The sequence below is a fragment of the Choloepus didactylus genome, chromosome 9 (assembly GCF_015220235.1).
Source record: "Choloepus didactylus isolate mChoDid1 chromosome 9, mChoDid1.pri, whole genome shotgun sequence".
Classification (NCBI taxonomy): Eukaryota; Metazoa; Chordata; class Mammalia; order Pilosa; family Megalonychidae; genus Choloepus; species Choloepus didactylus.
This window is the reverse complement of record NC_051315.1, coordinates 53653604-53670404: the sequence shown is the minus strand read 5'-3', so window position 1 is coordinate 53670404 and position 16801 is coordinate 53653604. Positions and strand designations below refer to the sequence as shown.

The window sequence follows — 16801 nt, the reverse complement described above, 5'->3', positions numbered from 1 at the left end:
ATTTTTCCAATCTGTATCTTTTAATTGGGGAGTTTAATACATTCACATACAAAGTAATTCCTGTGAAGGCAGTTCTTGAATCAACCATCTTATCCTTTGGTTTTTATCTGTCAGATCTGTTTCCCCCCCTCTCATTTTTTTCCCTTTAAGTTTCCATTACTAATACTCTTCAGTTTTATACCCTTCTCCAGACCCCTCTCCTTTCTTTTTTTTCTCAGCCAGCAGAACTCCCTTTAGTATTTCTTGAAAGGCAGGTCTCTTGTTAACAAATTCTCTTAGCATTTGTTTGTCTATGAAAATTTTAAACTCTCCCTCAATTTAAAGGAGAGCTTTGCTGAATAAAGAATTCTTGGCTGGCAAATTTTCTCTTTCAGAATCTTGAATATGTCATACCTTACCTCCATGGTGCCCAGTGAGTGGTCAGTACTTAGTCTTGTGTGGTTTCCCTTATATGTGGTGAATTGCTTCTCTCTTGCTGCTTTAAGAACTTTCTCCTTCTCTTCAGCATTTGACAATTTATTCTATATAGAGTTTGTTGGGCATCTTTGATTTGCATATTTATGTTGTTTAGAAGGGTTGTAAAGTTTTCCCCAAGTATGTCTTGAAACACTCTTCCTAACCCTTTACTCTTCTCTTCTCCTTCTGGGACACCAGTGATTCTTATATTTGTGCACTTCAGGTTGTCCATCATTTCCCTGCGATCCATTTCAAATTTTTCGATTTTTTCCACCATTGTTTTTGTGTGTGTGTGTTTGCATTCAATTTATCTGTCCTCTAGTTCACTTCCTCTTTCTTCTGCCTTTTCAAATCCACTGTTGTGTGTCTCTAGTATATTTTTAATTAGATGGACAGCATCTTTTATTTCTGTAAGATCTGTTATTTTTTAATTTACTCTTTCAAATTCTTCTTTATGCTCTTATGATGTCTTCTTGATGTCCTTTATGTCTTTAGCCAACTTGCTGAAGTTTTTTTTGGAGATTTGTGGGTACTTCTTTAATTGCTCCAAATTTTTGTCTTTTCTGGCTTTTTAATTTTGTTCATTTAGCTTGTCTGTTTATTCTTTGTTCTTCAGGTGCTTTATGATTTTCTTTTGGCTTTGGGGCAGTTGCTTATCTTGGTAAGATTATTTTAGGAAATCAGGATTATTTGATCACTTATATATAATTTGGCAGAGCTACAGCTTGGTGGAGTGCACTTTCCCTGTCCTACCAGCAGATGGTGCTCTTGAGTCACCTCTTACTCTCAAGCCCTTTCTCCCCCAACTTCATCTCTGTACTGTGCAGGGTCCAAACCATGTGGAAATCCATTCAGTGCACCAGTTTTCCATGTGCACATGGAACTGCCAGCCTGTGGGAGATAGGCAGGCCCTGCACAGTTTGGCAGGGTGTCTGCTCCAGGGTACAATGGTCCTGACAATTCCCAGTGCTCAGAGTGGACCACTCTGAGGCTGTGTCACTGCTCATCTCACCTTCAGCTCAAATGCACCACAGTCCCTGTCAACCATTCACCCGCAAGTCCCTGGGGTTGGGGAGAAGCACCTTGCACTTCCATGCAGTACCATTGCCTCTCAGCTGTGCACACTGCAGGCTTCCATGGAGGAAGAGTGAATGCAGTCACCATAAGCCCACCAAAGCCTGAGTTCCCTCATGGAAGCTCTTAGTGGCAGGGCTGTGAAGGGTTATCTTCCCAGCCAACTGCTGAGAAGGGTGCACAGGGCATTGAAATCTACTCCCTCCCATGCTAGACAGCTGGCTCCACCACCTGTCCCTGGTGAAGGTCTGGGCTGAACATACTCACCAGTCCTTACAAACACAGTCTCTTTGCCTCTCCAGCCAGATCCCCCTGTGTGGTGTAGAAGTCCCTGCCCAGACTGTGGCACCCTGGAACTAATGTTCTGGAGCACTTTCTGCCCTTTATCTTGTCTTTTTCATGGAGGAGAATTTTGCTCTGCCTCTCCTAATCCACCATCTTCCCAGAAGTCTCAGCCCTAGGATTTTGTAAAAGGGGCTACTTGATTGCACACTGGAAGAAATTTCCTATTTTTAAAGACAATCTGATCTTTCAAAGTAAACATTTTAAAAGAGAAAATAAGTAATTAAAAATATTAGCTTCATGTGAAAAATTTTCCAGGAACAAATAATTTTATATGTGTAAATAACTAGATGTTAGCTGAGGACCTGTTGCTCCAAGTGAACTGGTTAAACTTGATCTTAAATCCCATTCCACAATCCAAAGTCATTGCCATAATTTCCGCAAATTTTACTAGCTTCCTTTCTCATGCTTTCCTATGCTGCCATATACCAGTGTTCTTTTGCTCTGTATTTGCAAAACTCTGCAATACTCTAGAATCCAAACACAATCACTTTATCAATTTTCCATTTTATAAATCACTCAAATCATGCATTGTGTAAATTTGTTGTTGTTGTTGCATCTTTTAAAGATTAGGGTGGTTACAGGGAGGGATCATATCCCTGTGACATGGCTTTCACCCAGCCTCCAGGTGCTACTTCCAAGCTCCTCTTCTACTCCTCTCACTTTCCATCTCATTTCCATCTCTAGAGTAACAAATATTTCCCCCTGACTTCCTCAGGAAGGTTCTAGCACCTCCAGTCCTCCAGAAGCAGCCCCATCTACCCCACACTTTATCATTGTATTTTTCCCATAACAAATGCATGCTTTCCTAAGAATTCTGAGGGAAGCTGTCAATACACCCATATTTGTTCATTCCCTTACATATAAGTACTTGTTATTTAGATTCAGAATAGCCTTCTTAGTGATTTTACTCTCCATGAAAAGAGAATCCTGGAATATTTTTGCTTTTGCATAATTTCAAACTTGGTTCATGGCTTTAAATAGGAGCTACCCCATCCAGTTTGGTGTTAGGAAATTCATCAGCCCCCACTGTGGTTCCCCAGCACAGTGAAGTCACATGGCTTTCAGCTGTGCTTTCACAAACCCCTAATAGCTTATCTTCAGCCATTATAATTTTTCACCCTAACACTGTACTGTTCTCCAAATAACAGCTGTACATCTGCCTACTTCCTTTGCCCTCTGGATAAGTCTGGCCTTTCAGAATTGGATTAGAGCAGGCCCAGCTGTAACTGGTAGAAAATCATCTACTTTATGAGCAAAGGAGAATCTGAAAATCCTCTCTACTCATTTTCTCAAATATCATCTGTTAGATACTATGGTGTTTAACATATTTATTATTGATTGTTCATTAGTATTTAAGAAGATATCCCTTAACACATGGCCATAAATTATAGGGGCCAGATAAACAGTTAGAAAATGTGACTCTAAGAGGAAGAGAATGGTTCCTTTCCCACTTCTCTCCACCTCCCTAAATTCCAGCAGAATTTAAGGTTCTGCCCAAAAGCCTCCTCCTCTAAAAAGGTTCCCCAGCCTTATACAACAAATAATAACCTGTCTTCTCTGCAATCCTATGGGTATATATCTGTCAATTAGTAGAAAGAACAATAGAGTATAAAGAAGAACTTTCTGACAAATAGAGCTGACCAACTCTGGAATTTAGTGAACCCTTGGTACCTGGAACAATTTAAACAGAAGTTGGACAAACACTTGCCCACAATGTGGTAGAGGCAATTCATGTGCTGGTTAGGTATTGAATTTGATGATCTTTAGGGTCTCCTTTAACCTTGAGCTTCCAGGTACTGCTTTGTGTCTTCCACGGAACTAAACTACAGAGCTGGTATGGAACTCCTTTACTTATTTGTGCATGTCTTTCTATTTTGTTCTAAGTAGATGTTAAATAGCTTAAGAGAAGTGGTGGCTTATTCCTTCTCAGTGCTTAGACTACCTTGCATAAAGTGTTATAAAAAATTATGGATTGAGCCACGATAGCTGATTTTGAATGGAGATTAAGAAAGGGAATGGAGGACAATCTGGAGTCAATCAAGCAGATACGGAGCAGCACCACAGAGCTCCAGATTTCTAGGGTTTAGGCTCCGAGGAAGGATAGGAGCTTTCAGGGAATTGGAGAGACACTTCAACAACTTCACTTATTGCACCACTGAGCTGTGTTCAGGAATTGTTGCTGACACTGCTGCTGCTCATGGAAGATGAGCTCTCACCATCTTCCTTCTTGTCATCCTTCCTGTTTTTCTACTTGAGAAAAGTAGAAATATTTGCAGGCAGCACCAAACAAGTTATTTAATAATTGTGGCAAATAGACCCCTAAATTCTGCAATTGCCTATCTTTATTGGAGGAAATTCCCTAAAAGTAGAACGAATATCTAATCTCAGAAAGATATAGACAAATGCCTCAAATCCATGATTGGGTTCACAGAGGTACAGCAGCTATCAGTGAGTCTTACGAACCACAAGGACTTTGTCCCACAAAACGTGGGCTATAAAGCAGCAGCATCAAAGTCACCTCAGAACTGGTTGGAAATGCAGACTCCCAGGCCTCATCTCAAACCTACTGAATGAAATCTACATTTCAACAAGAGCCCCAGGTGATTCATGGGCAATTCAAGTTGGAGAAGCATTGGTGTAAAGGGGGTCTGATCCCTTGATTCATCCGAATAAGCTAGGGAATTTAAACAAGAAACCGCCCTATGGAGAGTCTATTATGCCACACCCATTTTGCAAATCACTAGCACAGTGGACCTCTGTTAGTTATGAGAATGTGTGATAAGCTTCCAGGGATTTGGGGAGGTAAAAGGGCTGTAAATCATGGAATCTTGGCTATAGCATTTAAGTCTATTTCTGTTTATTTTACCTGTAGTCATGCTGTCAAAAACAATTTTCTCCATCAGTGCCCAAAATTAAAACACAGAAGTCTACCCCTTTTTTTCGAAGTCATATTAGCAAGTTTGTTTTTTGTTTTTCAACTATGGTAGAAACATGCTGCAAATGAAGAAAACCTTTTTAAAAGACATTCTGTTCACTGCTGCCCCGGGTGCTAGAATAGGGTCTTTGTGTTCCTCTACACAGGACCAGGTATCAAGCCTTTAGTTTTTGGACTGTGGAGAAATGTGGAAGGACCCCAAGGGAGTAGAAGGGGGATGAAAAACATGGGCAGATGGGGGGAAGCCTCTGGGCAGTAAGTGTTCAGCAACCAGAAACAAGTATTTTACTATTTTAACAGCATGTTGAACACCAGATCTGACCAAGAACTGGGTGACTGCAGAGGAGGGAAGATGAAGATCATTGGATAGAAGACGTTCAGGAAAGGTAATGGATTTGTCATCCACATAAATGTGGAAATTATCCAGAGTGATAAATGGAATTGATGTGGGAAAGAAGCTAAGGGCATGACATTCACAGAGAGTAGGAAGCTCAAATAAATGTAGAATACCAATGACCTAGAAACAGCAAATGGAAATTAGGAAGTTGATTACCTTTATTCTGCTTAGAAATATGGGGATCATGAGAGACTATTCAAGGTGTTTTATTTCTTTTTTCCTCCCCCAGTGCATGGATCCAAATCTGAAGTTTACTTTTTGCCTCAGCCTAGAATATTTGGCTATTGTTCAGCTGTTTATGTTAACTTCCATCTCATGTAAGCTTTAACTCTGGGGCTCTGTCTATATTTGTAGACATCAATATTTTGTGATACTGAAGACAAAGCAGATTATGAACCTATTTATTTAATTGTCATCAGAAGACTTTCTATTTGGTTGTTATCTAAACTGGAGCCATGTGAGCAGGATTCACACTGGGAGGCGATTGTTGGGACTCTAGCACCCCCAAACAGGTACAGCTCTTTCTTTGCATTCTGTCTTCTTTTGCTGCTTCCCCACTATTGCCCTAGTTTCCCAGTTCCTTTTATCTTTCTCTTTTATTGTTTCTTCCTTGTCCCTGTCTAAATCTAGGATCATTCTTAGATATTCTGAAGCTGCACAGATGCGCCTTTAAAAGAACCTTTTAAAGTTGGGAGAAAACAAAGACTTGTAAATAAAAACCTACTTATTTGGAACCAGACGCCCAAATCCATTTGTATCATTAATTTGCTCTTGTGTCTTGTAAAGTCAAATTTAATTACTTACTTCCCAAATTTTGGAAATAGCCTTTAATGAAACAAATTATCTCCTTTGGTATCTGGAAAAATATCTGCCTTTATTCTATCTTTCTCTTCAGTCTGTTGGTATATTTAACAGTTTAAGCAACTATGTAAAAAAGGAAATAAATTTTTAAAGTCAAAATAAAACTCATATCATAAGATTGGAATTATTAAAAGTATCTTATGCAAGTGTGTAAGATATATGCTAAACATAAGTGGTTAAAATAACTTAAAATCATTTTTACTCTAAATTATAAATAAGAATACATAAACAATTAAACCCAATCTTTGGATGAAAATTAACCTATTTGAATGATTTTCTAGTTCAGTAAATGTCTTGTTTTCTACAACCTAAAAAATTAAATGGAGTATTTGTATTTAGGCTGTGTAAAACTAAAATTGTATAGATTTGATGCATATATGTATTCTCAGTAAAAAGTGAGCCTTTTCTATAGTAAATAAAATAAAAACTAAGAAAAAAAGACATCCTGTAGATATCTAGTTCACATTTCAAAAACCCTAATGAACAAGTAAATTAGAAAGGTTTTAGCATGGGAAAGTGCTTTGAATTTATGGTCGCATCTGTCATCGAACAGTGGGGGTTATGTGGAAGAATGTATCACTGCAGTGAACATAGTATTTGTGTTTGAATGCATAAAGAAAACAACTTAATAAATATTTGAAAGTCATGGAACATATATGAAAGTGTTAATATTGCTTATAGAGTAAGTGATTGGTGAACACTGTCACAAGACATTCCGATCAGGCTGAAAAACAGCTTAAAATACATTTTACTTCAATAATGATGAGCACTGTGGACCACATTCCCCTTTGTCTAGTTCATGGATGGATGAGTAGAAAAATGCGGGAAGGAAAACAAACAAACAAACAAAGGCACCCAGTGTTCTTTTTTACTTTAATTGCTCTTTTTCACTTTAATTTTTATTCTTGTTATTTTTGTGTGTGTGGTAATGAAGGTGTCAGGGATTAATTTTGGTGATGAATGCACAACTATGTAATGGCACTGTGAACAACTGAATGTACATTTTGTTTTGTATGACTGCATGGTATGTGAATATATCTCAATAAAATGAATTAAAAAAAATGATGAGCACTATTTAATTACTTTATTAACATTAAAATCTTAGCAAACAAAGTATGCTCTATTTGGAACCAAGAAATAACTGAACTGTACAATTGAATTTAAATATTCAGGGAAGGGAAAATATTCCTCATTGTAACCTCAAGAATCTTGAATATAAGGGGGACCTTGACAAGTTTAGCTTTACCCAAGCCCTGTGTTTCTGGAAAACAGCGAAGTTTAACAAATGCCCACCATACTTTTTGTTCAGGGAAAGGGCTTAATGCAAAGAACCACCTCTTCCCCATATAATTTAGGACTCAGGATGCCCTTTGCTACCTGTCACAAGGTCAGACACAGACTCTCCAAGTTCCCATTCTTTGCCTCATAAATGATTTGCTGAACTGCTTGTCCCCACTGATCAGCTGGAACCAAATGCTTGTTAACCAAACTTGGATTAGCCTTCTCTCTTTCCTCCAGGCCCCTGAACTTTAAGGGTGCCCCCCAGAAAAATAGGCTACCTCGGCATAAAATATTCTCAGATCTACTACCCGATCACACCAACTTTTCATCCCACTTCCCTACATCCTGCTCTTTCCCTTTATCAAAGAAAAATTCTTTTTGCATAATTCTTGAGATGCTTGATGATTTCATGGTCCAAGCATTCTCCCTATTGTGATAGTCCTATGCCCTCTCTTTAAATAGCTCCTTTCCCCCTTGCAATAATCTTTGTGTATAAAGTCTGTCTTTACCAAATCTGGATTTATTTTTTATTTTTATTTGATATGGACTAGACATAGTATTTAGGTGCCTGGGTTGTGAGGGCTGCCTGGGTTTCCTCATTGTCAGGGTGACACAGAGCAGGGCATGTGGTCTGAGACCAAAGTTATAAGGTGAGTCTCTATAAGGTCATTACCCATGTAAGCAAGTCTTCGTTCTCTAAGACTGCTCTGACAAATTACCACTAACTTGGAGATTTAAAATAACAGAATTTTATTGTCACATGGTTCTGGAGGCTAGAGGTCAGAAATAAAAGTGTTGGCATGGCCATGCTCCCTCTGAAACCTGGGAGAAGTGGTGGAATTCTTCCTTGCCTCTTCCTACCTTCTGCAGAGGTTTGCCTGCAGTCCCTGGGGTTCCTTGACTGTAGCTGCAGCACTTCAATCTCGCCTGCATCATCACATGGCCTTCTCCCTGGGTCTGAGCCCGTCATCCTGGATAAAGGACCCATCCTACTCCATATGGCCTCACCTTGCCTAATACTTTCCAGAATGACCCTATTCCAAATAAGGTTACATTCTGAGGCACTAGAGGTTACGGCTTCAAAATATCAATCCTTAACAGCAAGTGATTTAACCTTTTTGATGCTTACTTCCTAATCTATAAAATAGAGAAATCATTACCTACTAGGTTTCTGTTAAGAGCTTTTGCTATCTATCTTTATTGATCATTTGAATGACTGCTATATGCTATATTTCATTTACTTACTTTCTCCCAATGGGATTTTCTCTCTTTTCTTCATGAATTAATGATAACACCCCTTTGTGTACATCTATAGTAACTTAAAAAAAGGAATTAGTATTTACCTTTGAATTTTAATAAATGATTACTTTACTTAATGAGTTTTTCATTTTATATAGCCAAATATACTGTTTTTCATTTAAGATTTTTCAGTGGTTATTATAAAAATCATTCTTCAATTTAAGATTAGATAATACTTTAGACAAATTATCTTCTAATTTTAAATTATTTACAATCCACTCTTGTCTCGTTTTAAGTATTTTTATTATAAAGTATGCATTATAAATAAAAATGGAATCACTTGGTATAAAGTGAAAATAAAAATCTCCATGTTGTTAATATTTTGGTTTATAACTTTCCAGGTTTTTTTCTATACAATTTTCTCAAAAATTGGGATAATGCTATATAAAGTTTTGTGTCCAATTGTTTGCATCATATTATGAGCATTTCCCCCTTGTCATGAAAAATTTGGTGGAGAAAGGATTTTTTTTACTTCTTTTTTATTAGAGAATTTGTAGGTTTACAGAAAGTTCATGAAGAAATACAGCGTTCCATATACCCACCTCCATTTTTAACATTTTGCTTTACTGTAAAATCTTTGTTACAATTGTACTATTTATTATATTATTATAGTTATAATTGTACTATTAACTATAGGCCATAGTTAAAATTATAATTGTACTATATACAATTATAAATGTGCTATTAACTATGTATTAATTATATTATTATACAATTGTATATATTACTTGTACTATATAGTTGTAATGGTACTATTAACTATAGGCCATAGTTTACATTAGTATTCACCATATTGTACAGTCTTATGGTGGTTGTTTTTTTTTATTTTCATACTAGCAACATACATACCACCTAAAATTTCCCCTTTTAACCCCATTCAGATATATAATTCAGTGTTGTTAACTACATTCACAATACTGTATTACTATAACCACTATAATTACCAGAAGTTTGATATGATTTTTAACAGCTGCCTAACAGTCCACTTTTCACATGTACCATAACCATTCACCCATGCTCATTGTTAGGGTATTTCTCATTTTTGTTATTGATGACACCAATGAACATTCTGGCATGTAAATCTTTGTACCATATCTAACTATATCCTTAAGATAAATTACTAGAAATAGAATTACTGAATTAAAGACTATAAAAAATTTCAAATCTCCTTGTTAGAGTTAAGTTCATATGTCAGCTTAACTAGGTTATGGTGGCTAATTGTCCAGTCAAGTAGGCACTGGCCTGATTGTTACTGTATGTTCTGTGCAATGAAATCATTAGCCAGTCGGTTAATGTCTGACTACATCTACAATCAACAAAGGAGACTGCTTTCGACAATGAGAGAAGTTTCATCCAATCAGTTGAAGGCCTTAAACGTAGAACTGAAGGTTTCAGCATCAAAAAGAATTTCTATCTCTGCTTCAGCCAGCCAGATTCTCCTGGTGGATTCATCAAAACTTTCATCGGCATTCCCAACTTGTGGCCTGCCCTTCAAAATTCAGGTTTGCTAATCCCCACAGTTGTGTGAGCCAATTCCTAAAATAAACCCTAAAATATTTTCATAATCTCATTATATATGTATATGCTCTGTTCCCCTGAAGAATGCCAATTAATATACTCCTTTTTTATTGTTGCAAAATTGAAATCTAGGAAGGTTATACTAATTTAAAACTTCACAAGTATACTTGAAGGTCCATTTTGCCACACCTTAACTCTATATATTATCATTTAAAAATATTAACCATCAAAGAGGCGCTGTTTTATATATTCTTACTGATGGTACTCTCGGTGGTACAGGCACTGTTATTCTGAAGTTGGTGTGTTGGTATTGTGGTTTAAGGCAAAGGAATACTTATGCTGGTGTTCTTAAAAATCAGGATTTTGGACATGTGAATAAAGGAGACACAGGTATAATAATAATAAAATTGTATAATATCCCTGTGGTCCTGAAATTAAATTGGCATTATCTATATGAATTCAAAAAGTACTTTATCTTAAAAAAAAAAGTGATGACATATGTCCTACTTCTGTCTACTGCGAAGGTCAAAAGCATTGACCAATGCAGTAATACATTGAGCATAGCAATGCCAAGGCTGTGGTCTCTAAATATCTTTTCCCACTAAAAAGAACCAGGTCTCTTGGAGAAAAAGCCTATGCCAGGACTGGGACAGAAAATGTACAAGATAAGATGGGGGTAGCATTTTATGACAGAAAACTAGGCATCATCAGAATTATCAAAAGAAGAGGGAGGTCAACTCAAAGGAGTTGGCTTTCATTGCCCAAAAAATAGGACAGTATGTGCATCAGTCAGGATAATAATGGCAATGGTTTAAAACACATCCTGCATATATTAAAAAAAAAAAATCATTGGTCATCTTTGGAGGATTTTAGGGAACCAATGTATTATTTGAAAACTTGCAAACAAGGGGAAAATCTAGCATTTTTGTAGTCTTTTCTTTACAAACTGTACTACTGAGTAACCAAAGAATTGATGGGAGAACATTTTTCTTTTATTAAAGTATTCCAACTAATAAATGAAAAAGGAATGATGGAATTAAAATGTCACCATTTGGTGAGGGAAGAAGGAGTGAGTCTAATCAAATAATCTTCCAGGCCTAGAGGGAAGGAATTGCACAGTCTGATCTTTTTAGGAACTGTTTTTTGGAGCATTAAAAAATTGTGTGAGCTCATAATCTTCTGGCCATTGTGAAAGAAATGTTCTCCTTAAACAAATATCAAAGAATAGTATGAGGATGGAGACAGCTCCTGGAACTCAAATAATACTTATTTTCTTGGGTGCAAAAAGGAAATGGAAGTGAAATTGCCATCATCAGATATTCTCCTTTCTTAGCCTTCTAAACTGGAGTTAGCTAGAATTTAGACAAAACAAGCTAATAAGCTTGCCCTTTGGAATTCAGATTTGCTGTATTAGTTTCCTAGGCTGCTCAAGCAAATACCATGCAATGGGCAAGTTTAAACAACAGGAACCCATCAGCTCATGGTTTTGAGGCTGGGAAAAAGTCAAAATCAAGGTGTTATCGGGGAAATGCTTTCTTCCCGAAGACTGGCATTTGGGGGCTGGCTACAGTGATCCTTGGTCCTTGGCTCCTCTGTCACATGGCAATGCATAGTGGCCTCTCCAGGTCTCTCTCTTCTCTTCTGGGTTCTGTTGGTCTTCAGCTCTTTGCTTACTGTGGCTTTCTTTCTGAGTTTCATTCTGCTTATAAAGGACTTCAGTAATAGGACTAAAACCCATCTTGGGCCATACCTTAACTGAAGTAACCTCATCAAAAGTCCTGCTTTCAATGAGTTCACACTCACAGGGATGGATTAAGTTTTAGAACATATTTTTATGGGGTACATACAGCTCCAAACCACCACATCATCTAACCATGTTAAAGACTTGTTAACAATGGCTGTGATTTTTTTTTTTTTTTTGGTAAATATAGTTGACCAAAATGCAAATATGACTAAAAGTCACACAGTATCCAAATGGGGTAACCAAAGGCAAGGCATGGACGTAAGTCTCTCCTCAACAGTTTTCCTCTTATACTTGCCTTGGATCAGTTTCTGGGTAATCAGAATGGCAGAATAGCTCCTTCCAAGACCACACAGGGAGGATCACTGTCTTCTTCTTTTTTCCAAGTTCTCCTCCCAGCAATACCCCACCCTGGTGCTGTCCCCAGCAACACAGCATCCTAGGTATATTAACATGCACAACTCATATAGTATCACAGAATCTGACTGCAAAATTGGAAAAGGACCCTATAAATCTTTATTACAGTGTGAGAAAAATTCAGAATACAAATTATATAGTGTTGAGGTAATTTGCAAGTACATAGTCACACATTCCTCAATAAACTTGGCACAGGTTTAAAGCCTTAAACAGACTGTTCTTGGCCAACTTCAGTTTTAATTCCCTTGGAGGCAGCCAGCCCCTCCTTTGGCCTTGACCTGGGGTCATTGTCCTTTCTTGTTAGGCCCACCATCATCCCAGGCCTCCTCTGAGCTTTACTGTCATTGGTTTCTTAGGCTCCTAAAAAGCTAGAGGGCCAGGCTTCCTTCCAGCCTGGAGCCCAAGTTAAGTTATCTGTGCTCAAATAGAAATGCTCTCCTCGTGGCTCCCTAGGTGAGCTGAGAATTTTCTAACTGGCTTTCCTATAGACTCTGGGCAATGACTTACTAAGCTAAGCATCCTCCCATGATCAATATGTTCTGGGGTTCCCTTAACTATTTTTCATCTCCTCCCCTTCTTTAGGCTTCAAAATTTAAAGACCTTGTATGGTCCTCTTCTTTCTACTCCTGACCACATTCACCTAAGGAGTTCCCACCACCACCCCCCATTGGAGATTAAAGTCACCGTTCTTTGAAAATGCCCAAGGCCTAAATGCATCCTTGGACTTGCAAACTCTGCTTCACAGTTTGACCCTTATTACAGACCCTTTGGCCCAGCAAAACACAGAGAATCATATTTCTCAATCTGAATGCAGATTTATGGCAGATTAGTGACAGCCATGAGTAGTGAGCATTCTTGGTGTTCCAAACAGATCCCCCTGGAGTCCCTCTCAGGGGACTGACCTTGAGCTACTGGAGCCCTTTCTGCCCAAGAGTTCAGAGAACCTGAAGTGCCTGGGGGGTTATATTCCTCAGAAATCCCATAACCAACTACTGACTTATATGGGCGTCTGACAGCCTAGCTCCTTTGCCTCAAAGTGGGACAAATCTGAGATGTAATCTATGTTGCAGAGCTCCTTATGGATCCAATCTGAGGCTGAGAATTCACTTGAAATTTCACCCTTGCTTTACTTCTTAGTCCTTCCTTGTCTTGTTTCCTCCACTTCCTTACCTTCTCTTCCCAGGAGCACTTCCTCGTAAATCCTTTATACGTGAATCTTCATCTCAGGGTCTGTTTCTGGGGAATTCAACATTAAGAGTCCATGATATCAAAACCCTGACATTTAATTACAAGTCAATTCCCTGAATTGTGCAAAGTTGATCATTCCATATTTAACAAATTTTGAGAGCAGGAAGTCTGTACCTCTACTTGAGCCAAATAATCTAAAGAGAGAAAATTATCCTCCCAAATTAAAAAAAAAAATTGTATTATTTTCTTCAATGATAGCTTTTTTAAAACTTATGTTGAATTTTCATATTGTTAGGAATCAAAGCTTACTTTGTATTTTTATAAATCAGTATAAATTGTAAAGAAAACCAAAGGATTTAACTATCCACGCAGTAGCTTGAACACAATGTCTTGACCTACATCTTTCCTACCAAATATTTGAATTATTTTGCTTTATATCACATGGATCAGAAATATGATCAGTTCCTGAAGCCATTTCAAGCAATTGGCTTTGTTTTAATAAGACTAACTCTAAAATGTTTCCAAGTTTATTATTATATAACATTTTCATATAACTGTGTATATAAATTTTCATATTTTGAATTGTTCCACTTAATGTTATACCTTTAAATTTTTCAAGACATTTCCTGCATTAGCCCATAAGAAAATTTCCCAGATTCTGATTGTTTATAATGGAAAGTCACAGTCTATGCTCCCTTCATGTAGTTGATTGCCTAATACTGGAGCACAATTCATATTTGCTAAACAAATGTTTTATGGTAAAAAATTGTAAAAAAAAAAAAAAAGTAGCTTTTCTTTAGCTTTGTTTTCATTAACTGATAATCAAGATATTTCACAATGAGCATTACTATAATATAAGAAATTTGTATTCACATGTAAAAATCCCTAATCATGAAAGAAACATCTGCTTGCATAAGCAGAATGAACATTAAACAGAAGTAAGATACAATAATTTAATACTAGTTTTCTCTAAATGTACATATTCATAAATCAGTGATTTGTGCCTGAGGTTTACATTTGTCATAATCTAGCTATCACCTTATATATTTGGTCACTGCTTTTAATATCACAATTCTAAAGAAAGCTTTTAGTCCAGAAAGTACTTGCATTTTAAAAACAGTATTCTTTTGAGTACATTTGACTCCAAATGTGAATTTGGTTTCATCTGTTGGAAATAACATAGAGATTTATGAAGCTAATTTTAAAGAATAGAACGTGCTTACTCAGAAAAGAGCTGTTTTCACATATCAACACTATATTAAAAATGAGTTCAGTGTTGACATAGGAAGTTAAATCATTTGTAAGAAGGGTCTTCACAATTATTCTTCCCTTAGTTTTTATCAAATAAATTGAATGTGACATCTCTATATCAACACTCAAAAGCCATGAAGACATTTAAAATAGCAAAAACCTTAGCTCTCTTTCAGTTTTCATTTGGTAATTACTGTCATGGCATGTCTTTCAAGAGGAAAACCATAGCAAAAATCAGCATAATTCTTAATAAAAGAAATTAGACATCAGAAACGGTCTCATTAAAAAAAAAGCAGGTGGTTTAACAAGGAGACAAGCTACCATGGCAAGAAGCTCTGGCTATTCTACCTCAGGGGTCTGAACACTAGAATAACTGTCCCTGGGTAGTGAACTCACCTGGATTCAAGCTGATTGAACTGTGCCTTTGCCTGAAGACCCTTCCAATGGTGTGTCCTTGTGATTATTTGTGGAAGAAAGTTTTTTGTGTTAACTACAAAATTTGACCTCTGCAGCTTTAGCTTTCTGGAAAAAGTTAGACAAACTTATTGTGGTGGTTTGAAGCTGCATGTGCCCCAGAAAAACATGTTCTTAAATTTAATCCATTCCTGTTGGTTTGAACCCAGTGTAAATAGGACCTTTGGATGAGGCTACTTCAGTTAAGGTGTGACCACCTCATTCAGGATGGGTCTTAACCCTATTACTGGATCCTTTATAAACAGAATGAAATTAAGAGAGAGAGTGGGAGCCACAGGAATCAAGAAGCTGAAACAGAACCCGGAAGAGAAGGGAGAGACCAGGAGAGATGTGTACACTGATGAAATATTTGAAGGAAGAGTTAACATTTTAATAGCATACATGATTAAGGATGTCGTGCATGAAGACAAAGCAGGAAATATTTGAATTGAAAAAAGGCAGGCTAAAATGTCTTCAGTAATTAATTTGGCTTCAGAAAGTTAAGTCCAAAGCAATCAATGAAAGCGGTTTCAAACTTCTTTTACAGAAGGAATCAATATAATCCATACGCAGTGAAGTCTGGGAGAGATTAATGACAAATTATTTAGATTAAAAAATGAAAGCATAGAATAACATTATTTTTAGTGCAGACTTCATGTATAGCTCACCTTCACCAACTTCCCAAAGCTATTAAAACTCAAAAGCAAAAGCAAAAACTTTTTCTTGAGTAATTCTAGTAAATCTGATCCATTAGAACTAGCCTATGAGACTATGAAAATTATTCTTAAGGTATTTTATTGTGTCCTCTATTTAACACTAGATAAATGCTCCTTATATTCATATACAATTTAATTGTTTGTTCCTATTTTTCAGGCATATGAATAGAACTAGATGGGTCAAAGACAGTCACAGGCTTTTCACACTACACCTTATTTATTAATCTCATCTATGAAACACCTAATATATTTTTGCTAGTTAAGAGCAGCACTTAGGTTGAAAAGCTGGCATGTCTCATTGCCACAGGGATGAAATACAGCGCACCCTGGGAACCGAGCATTTCTTCCAGCATGTTAAGACCTGTCCCAGCCTTCTTTTAGGTTTTGCTGCTTGATCGTTCAAGCACGCAGTCTGTGAAGTTTAACTCATATGTGCCCTTGGCAGTTTCCTTTGCCCCACACCCCTCTTTACTACTCAGAGATTCACCCCAGCTGCCTTTCCCCGACTCTAGTCTGAGGAGTGCCCTTTGTCATCCTGGCTGCCGGCCAGATTTGCCCAGGAGAGGCCAAAACAAATAGCACTATTGACAGACATTACAAAATGGCTGTTCCTTTGCCAGGAGCTTCAGTCGACTCACAAGTCCTCAGGGGATCTCCAGGGGTGAGTTGAGTCTAAAGTACAAGCCTCCAGACTTTCTGGAGCTCTCTGCTGCCTAAGGATCAATGCACTTTTTATAAGCAAGAGGTGTAGGATAATATCAGGAATGACTTTTCTGACTCTGTTACAGAGCTTACCCAAGGCCTCTGAGTACAAGGGAAGTAAAGACACTGTCCCCAAGGGGACACAAGTAGGTAAGTAAATGGCTACC

General features: G+C 37.4%; 1 long non-coding RNA gene across 1 annotated transcript in view; it reads right to left on the bottom strand.

Annotated features, from left to right (window-relative positions):
* The window catches only part of LOC119544861, a 31751-nt gene extending 16449 nt beyond the window's left edge, over positions 1–15302 (bottom strand). Inside the window, exons 1-2 of the long non-coding RNA XR_005218942.1 lie at positions 15160–15302; positions 13495–13560 (exon numbers count right to left, since the gene is read on the bottom strand). This is a non-coding gene — a long non-coding RNA (uncharacterized LOC119544861). The remainder of the gene's footprint in view (positions 1–13494; positions 13561–15159) is intronic.
* Between the last annotated feature and the right edge of the window lie 1499 nt (positions 15303–16801).